Below are 7,500 nucleotides of genomic sequence, written 5' to 3'. Positions count from 1 at the left end.
ATTTTTACAATTCCGTAGAGAAGCCTGAAAAATTCAGGACTTCAACGGGGTTTGAACCCGTAACCTTATATACCATTTCATATACCATTTCATCATTGATTCATTCCTCACGGGACCATTAGAACCCACAAATGACCAGCTCCCAACGTCAGTGGCTTCATAGCTCAGTTGGTTAGAGCGTCGCACCGGAATCCCGAGGTCACGGGTTCAAACCCCGTTGAAGTCCTGAAATTGATATTTCACTTTCAGGTGCTCTTTGTTTGCATAAAAAAATTCACAGAGATTCGCAGATGGATCGACGAGTGCTTTCTTTGGTCAATCACATCACGTCATTCACCGTTAGCTTTGCAAAACACTCAGGGTGTCTTTCCGTCCAGTCAAAGCTAGCCGTCTTAAAATTACAAACGGCTGAAGGTTAGAATGAATGCAAAAGATTAGAATCATTTGGCTTCTTAATCTTTTTAAATTTTAAGTGCATTAAAACAATTGGCTAATATTGCTAAGTATATACAAACTGTAAGTATATTGTTGTCCGTCTGTTCTTCCAGGGTAAAAATAAATCAAAATAGTTTGCTTAAGAAGCTTAAGAAGGGAATCCACTCAGTTGTAATTTATTCGCTACCTTAAAAATGAATCGAGATGTTTCTTCTTAATCTGGAGGTTTGACACTTTAAGCGAATTGTGACATCATTTTGCGGTCAAACAGTCGTTGCGTGGCGGTTACGGTTAAGAGGTTATCTTACGGTTGCTTGAAATTAAAACTTAGTCATGCGAATTTGGGGTTTTTTGCGTGTTTGGTGGCGGTTTTTTTAAACAGAGTTTAATAAAGGAAATTCAGTGGAAGGTTCATACAACAGGTGATGATCAAAGGTTCGAATAACACAGTGTGAAAAGAGCTGACCATCTGACTGGAACAGCAAATCACAGCTGTTAAAAATTAACCAATCACAGCGGAGCTTCGTGCTTTACAATCATCCGATCTCGTCGTCTGATGAAGACAAACAGTATGCAGAATGCAGCCGAAACATCGTGATTCTCATCACAATTAACTACATGGTGAGACAAGACTCATTTAAAGGGGAAGTTAAGATAAATTCTCACACTTGTTTTGTTGTATTTTTATTCTTCGTTGTATTATTAAACGGCGTGCATTCTTTGCGTTCAGTAAGCTGTTTATTAGATGTCGAAACATTTTGCTCCCAGGTGAGATCTTGTGATCTTTGTGAGGAGAAATACGATTGTTGCGTTAACATATAGTAAAGAATGCAGTGCGAAGTACTGTTAAAAGGTCGGTCATTGTGATGTCCGTTCTTTCCGCTTTTCAGGCTTTTTTTGATTGCTTTGAAAACATTAATAGAATTTCCGTTTTAGCAGAAACGACCGCTAAACTGATTATCTCACGTTGTTTTCTTCTCCGATTCATAATTAATAACTGTTTTAAGAGGGGTTCTTCAACCAAACTACAACCACGAATTAACGAAAGCTCGCAGTATTTTCCACGGCAACGATAGCGAAGCTTTTATTCAAGTGCTTTGCAAAAAAGATGGTCAACCACAATTGCCTTGACGAGTGCAACCGACGAGCGAGAACCTTACATAGTTTTGTCAAACTCTACCAAACTTCAGAGGAGTCGGTGTCTTGCCTCCGGGGTCAGGGCAAGCCGATTTTGTTTACGGAACACCGTCATCAAAAGATGACGTTACATCCAGTTTCGTCATTCCAAACAAAAACTCACGTGATTTTTTTCTTTCGGAAAACACATTTTACTGCATTTTTTTTCCTGGTAATTCTTAAATACGGTTGCAATCCTTGGTAACTCAGAAAACTAGAAATTTGTGCATGCTTCGCCTTCAACGGAAATTCTTACAGACCGGTTCTCTACAACCGTTCATTTGAGATAATCGACATTACTCAGATAATCGATTACTCAAGAAAAATTCTTTGGATCCCAAATCTACCGCAAAGGAATGAGGGAGCGGAAAGTGTACGATACATATTTCCAGTTCCATTTTACATAAAGGGGTGTTCCTTAAAGATATTAGTTTGACGTCCGGAAAAAAAATGAGACGTTTTTAAAGAAGATAAATGAGTGGACAAGTAGGCAGAAAATAAATCAGTTTTTCAACATAAAGGTCAGTTGTGATCGATTCTATCAAGTTTAAGAAGCTTCAGTGTTTGGTAAACCAGTAAACGTTCCAAAAGATCACTGTTTAAAGAAAACTGACTTGGACTTATCGTAATCTTAAATGTGGGGTTTATTCAAGTTTTCGAGCTTTCGTTGACAAGTGCACGTGCGGTAAATTAGTAAATGGAAAGACATTTTAGGAAAATAAAACTGCTGAATTCGCTGAAACTATTCAGTTCACCCGGAAGATAGGGGAAAAGGCAATACTCGACAAATTTAGAATCCCCTGATATATTTTTCTTGCCATTACTAAATCTAGCGATAGCGGGTGCCAAAATGACATTACTGGCGAGAAGAATGAAATCTTTTTGGGGTTTTCCACGACATCATGGATTTGTGATAAAAAATGTCATGTAAGTTTGGTTTATTGCCATAAGGGCGGCGATGATCCGGGGAAGAGAAGAAAAAAAACGTTGATAGTCGAGCCCAGTGGTTAAATTCATTGCAGAATTTGAAGATTTGTAACCCTGGAAAAAAATGTTCAATGTGGAATACCTTCAATTTGAGAAAGATCTTATTTTCAAATACCTTGTAGTTAGTGTAGAACCAAATCGCCTAAATTGGAGCTTGCGTCTCGGCTTCTGAAGTCCTCCAGTGTCGGTTCGTGAGTTAACGGAACGGGGTGATTCGGTCCTTTTGAACACAGTGTGCTGTAATACACGAAACAAAATTGCCAATCATATTTTGAGGTTAGGTTCAGAAATTCCTATTGGCTCGTTGACTGGATCGGTTCAAAGCGTGCGTCACTCCTTTGCTCAAGCCTCGTTTCAGCACTGGAATGAGGAAGCTAAAAAAATATAAAATGATGTTACAGCATGTCTCAGTTAATTCATGCTGACATCTAAGTTTATTAATGCTTACTGCATACAAAGTGAAAGAGCCTTTGGAATTCTGCTAACGATAGCATAAGAAAATGGGGAAACGTTGCCGGTGTTTAGTCGAAATGGAATGCGTTTTACTGAGACTTTTTGCATTGTACTGGGCGGTGTCTTTCGATAAGCACGTCTTCGTTTGTATTTTCTTTGGTTGTCAGAGTGAAAGTGATTGGAAATAGGTTGCCGTTCAACCTCGTTGGGTTTGCTTCAAACCATACCGGAACGTATTCAAAAATTGGTGTGGGGGAAGGGAGGACAGTTGAGCTCCTTAAGGGGGATGTGAAGGGCACATAAGGAAAATAGTGTACCAGTCACCACCAAAATCGAATTTATCGTCAATCGATCGCTCCCAATCCTTTAAATTTCAAATTGCAATCAGGGAATAAAACTCCGATACTCTTATTGTTTGCATATTTGCATCGCTTAACCGTTTTCAAGCGCAAGCATTTGGTGTCAGTTAAGTGTTTTGAGAAGTTAAAAATAGAGATACAACCTGAAATGTGTCAGTATATTATTTTACGTGCCCTCTTTTCCCATGATCGAAGCATACAAACGGGTTAACTACTCTCCGAACTCTGCAAACCCCACACTATACGTCTTGCAATATGCTTAATTTCTGTTCCTTTTACTTGTGGAAATCAATTTAGCCAGTGTTTAACATTTAACTGAGTGCTTTAATCAGATGTAGTGGTAATGTTTGACTATCGTGTGGCCTTGCGTGGACAAAAATATGGATGTTATCATGCGATCAGTCTTTCAAGACCCAAATTAAACGACGTTTTGAATCATTCCATCATCTTTTTTTCTTTTTTTTTTTTAAGTATAACTTTTCGTGCAACTTGTCTCGCAATGGTTTTGGCCGTTGCAGGGTATGTTACAATGGGAAATGTTTCATATCCCGCCACAATGTCGCCAAAACGTTGCGAGATAAGTTGCACCAAATATTTCACGGTGTAACAGCGCCGTAAAGAAAGAGGACAATGGGACTGTCCACTGATTGAAGATAATCGATATTCTGAGATCAGGAAAAAAAACATCACCTTTGATAGAATCTTTAAGGCGGTAATATTTTGTTCGTCAATTTCCAGAGCTAGACATGACACACTTATCAGGGGCAGACCGAAACAAATAAGCTGTATTATGCGGGGCCCCCAATTTATTTTGTACATGCACGAGAATAAGAGTATTGCTTGCATTGGGTGGCTAATCTATTCATCGAGCAAAATCAAAAAGCAAATGCGAGCACCGGATTAGGTATTGAGTTAATAATACACAATGATGCAGGACCCAAGGCCTTCTTCCTTTCTCGACTGAGTATGTTTAGTGGAAATCTTAAAAGAAACGGTAATGTCCTTTTTTCCGCATATTTCCAAGAAACTACGAGGGAATTTGCACCTGAAGCGAAGTGATGTGATTCAATTGTCAACGAAGAGATAAGTCTAGTGTTCATGCACTACAGTTCAAACTGACGATTCCGTCGAATGGATAGAACTTTAAAAATAAAAACCTTTTTTCGAGTCCCAGCGATGCAAATATTCCCATGAACAGATCGTTAAAATACGTCACAAAGTTGAAAGTGAAAGTGACAATTGTTCCTCGAAAGGACTTGGGTTACTGACGCCAACACAACAATCAGTTTTAAACCTCATGCAAAGAAAGTCGCCGCCCTTGTCAACGAGTTGATTAGTAAAATAGACTTTGTCCTCTCCTAAAGCAGACAAAAGTCAGTAAAATTGGTTCACCAGCCGACAAAACAAACAGTTAAATTAACCCTCCTTAAAAATGATCTGATTACAGGTAACACAATTCTCATAGCAGACATTTAATGTCTGGATGAAAATCAACAGGATCCTAATAAACATATTTTCAACGTGATGTTACTTTAAATTAAGTGCACAGCCGGCTTTCTTTACTAGAGTAAATACCTACCGCACGTAGATGTTAGACACAGGTCATCAAACGTTTCAAACGGGTTTTGAGCTATTTGAGAAATATTTCATGGCACCCACAATGAACAGGGGCAAATATGTACGTTGGATTTGTTGTTTGTTAGACTTTGTTAAACCTGACTGATCAAGGGCACCCAACAAGCAAATCAAGCCTAAAGCCTTTGAGAGACATCTCTAGGCTTCTTGTTATGAGTATAAAGACGCTCTAAAGAGATGCTTTTATCACCTAAAATAATTTGATCTGTTCGGAAATCTTTGCTGAAAATTGAAGTGTCCGAAAATTTTAGGGAATGATGTCTTCATTTCAGAAATTGCTAGCTGAACGTGCCTCCTAAGAACTTAGCCAGCGAGCCATTTGCTCATACGAAACTGCTAGGTGACCTTTTTAAGTGCCAAGAATTGCAAAAAATTCCTTTTCGAAAACGTAAGGGACTACCTTTTCCTAGTTGCGAAACCTTTACGTGATATTTTAGTAAAGAATTCTGTAGCTCTTTGGCAATGTAGAACCGAAACTCTTAGAACGGTTTGACTCTCCCGACCACATACTCAAAAAAAGATTGACGTTGGACTGATCGTTTCCACAATGCTTTAAACTGATCTTGTTTAGTGAGTACTTTAGCTGACCTACAATATTTTTGTCTGTTCGATCGGATGTTCTAAGGGAACTTGAGGAGTGTAGAAATTCTAGGTGGCTTTTTTTCTCGTCCCAAAAAAGACTTTGCACTTTACACTTGAGTAAAGTGTTTTTTCCGATAAGTTTTAAGTGAAGTATGTTTGTGAAATATAATTTGCAAACAAACTTTAGCGAAAATGATAGAAGAATTTAAATCTCCAAATTTTATTCTATTTCCAATACCACAGTTGGCTCAAGTTATCCTGGTATTGATCGTTTCCACAATGCTTTAAACTGATCTTGTTAGTGAGTACTTCAGTAGCTGACCTGCAATATTTTTGTCTGTTCGATCGGATGTTCTAAGGGAACTTGAGGAGTGTAGAAATTCTAAGTGGCTTTTTCTCTCGTCCCAAAAAAAAACTTTGCACTTCAATTTACACTTGAGTAAAGTGTTTTTTCCCTATAATTTTAAGTGAAGTTTGTTTGTGAAATATAATTCTCAAACAAACTTTAGCGAAAATGATAGACGATTTAAATCTCCAAATTTTATTCTATTTCCACTATCACAGTTGGCTCAAGGTTAATGGTATTCTAGCTTCACCATGTGGTTTCAAATTTCCACGAACTCTTCAGTCGGACTCTTCACTACTTTTCCGAATATCTAGGAAATCTCAGGTTCAGAAAGTGCGCCTCGAAAGAGTTCGAGTTTTCGAAAATTAAAACGCACCAGTCCGAAAAGATATTTACTGAAATTTAAGGTCTGCTAAAAAGGGAAACCATAATCCAACCTACGTTACTTTCAATTGTTTGAAAGAACAAATACCATTAGAACTGCAGCGGAACACTTCATTTTGACCACATTCACAACACAATTTCAGTAATGACCAAGAGAGAATTTCATGTTTATGTGCAATATATCCTAATTCTTGCCTACGATACAGCTCTATTCCTTGTTGCAGGGTTCTGTTTGTGAGCCTAGCAGTCTAAAGATGTAAATCAAACTCCATCTTGATGACACATTAATTCCTCATTTTTGATTGAAGTACGGTATTTCTTAATTAAAAAAAAAAAAAAAAAAAAAAACAGTATATTTCTTTTCTGAAGATCTTCCTTTTGGCACATATTTTAGTTGTTGTATTATGAAAACAAGGGAAGTTTTGCCGATCTGATCGTTTCACTAAAATCCTAGTATTTGCTTGTCACATGTTTACTGCGTGGTCCACAAGTCCTTGCTCTTAATATTGGATGTATTTCGCGCCGCGATCGCAATTCAAAGCTGCAATTTACTTCTTTGATTAACCGACTGAATATGTGGCCACAGGGCTCCCTTTGATGGAATGACACTGATAAACCATTTTATCGAATGTTGTGGAATCGAAATTTATCGTTTGTCAATGGCTGTCGCTTCTCGCTTGTCTCAGTTCCGAACAATTGCCCCGAAGCTAGTATGGTTTCATGTTCGTCCTCGCCCAACTAATGGGAAACGAAAACACATGACACATGGCTCTAGGCATCCATGCACCCTCAATGAAAAATCCTGTAAAAAAAAATCGCTTTATTTGGTCGACTCCAAAGACGAAATGAAATATGTGAGAATTGAGGTTTATTTCAGTTAGCAAACACTTACTTGTTCATGAAATTCGACGCCATCCGCCGGGACACGCTGATGAACCTATCAATATGTCCATATATGTGCAGCCCAGTGATTTCTTTGACACATTTCAAAAATCATAGTTTTCTACTTAACACAAACGCTGCACTTTCTTAATGCACGATTTTCAGCAAGGACTGTCCGTCTGCTGGTATCCTGCGTAAACACTTAATATTTGGAATGTGTAAAGACATAAGATAAATCTCTCGCAAATGTGGGTTACGTTT

At 38.1% G+C, this 7,500-nt stretch overlaps 1 protein-coding gene across 1 annotated transcript in view; it reads right to left on the bottom strand.

The window, feature by feature from the left end:
- LOC137967760 (uncharacterized) overlaps positions 1–7,376 on the bottom strand; it is a 27,827-nt gene extending 20,451 nt beyond the window's left edge. The window contains exons 1-2 of the mRNA XM_068814329.1: positions 7,250–7,376; positions 2,714–2,972 (exon numbers count right to left, since the gene is read on the bottom strand). The gene's annotated coding sequence lies outside the window, so the exon portion shown is untranslated. The remainder of the gene's footprint in view (positions 1–2,713; positions 2,973–7,249) is intronic.
- Between the last annotated feature and the right edge of the window lie 124 nt (positions 7,377–7,500).

The sequence above is a fragment of the Montipora foliosa genome, chromosome 8, assembly GCF_036669935.1.
Source record: "Montipora foliosa isolate CH-2021 chromosome 8, ASM3666993v2, whole genome shotgun sequence".
Lineage (NCBI taxonomy): Eukaryota > Metazoa > Cnidaria > Anthozoa > Scleractinia > Acroporidae > Montipora > Montipora foliosa.
Note: the sequence above shows the minus strand (reverse complement) of the source record. Positions and strands in the feature narration are given on the sequence as shown.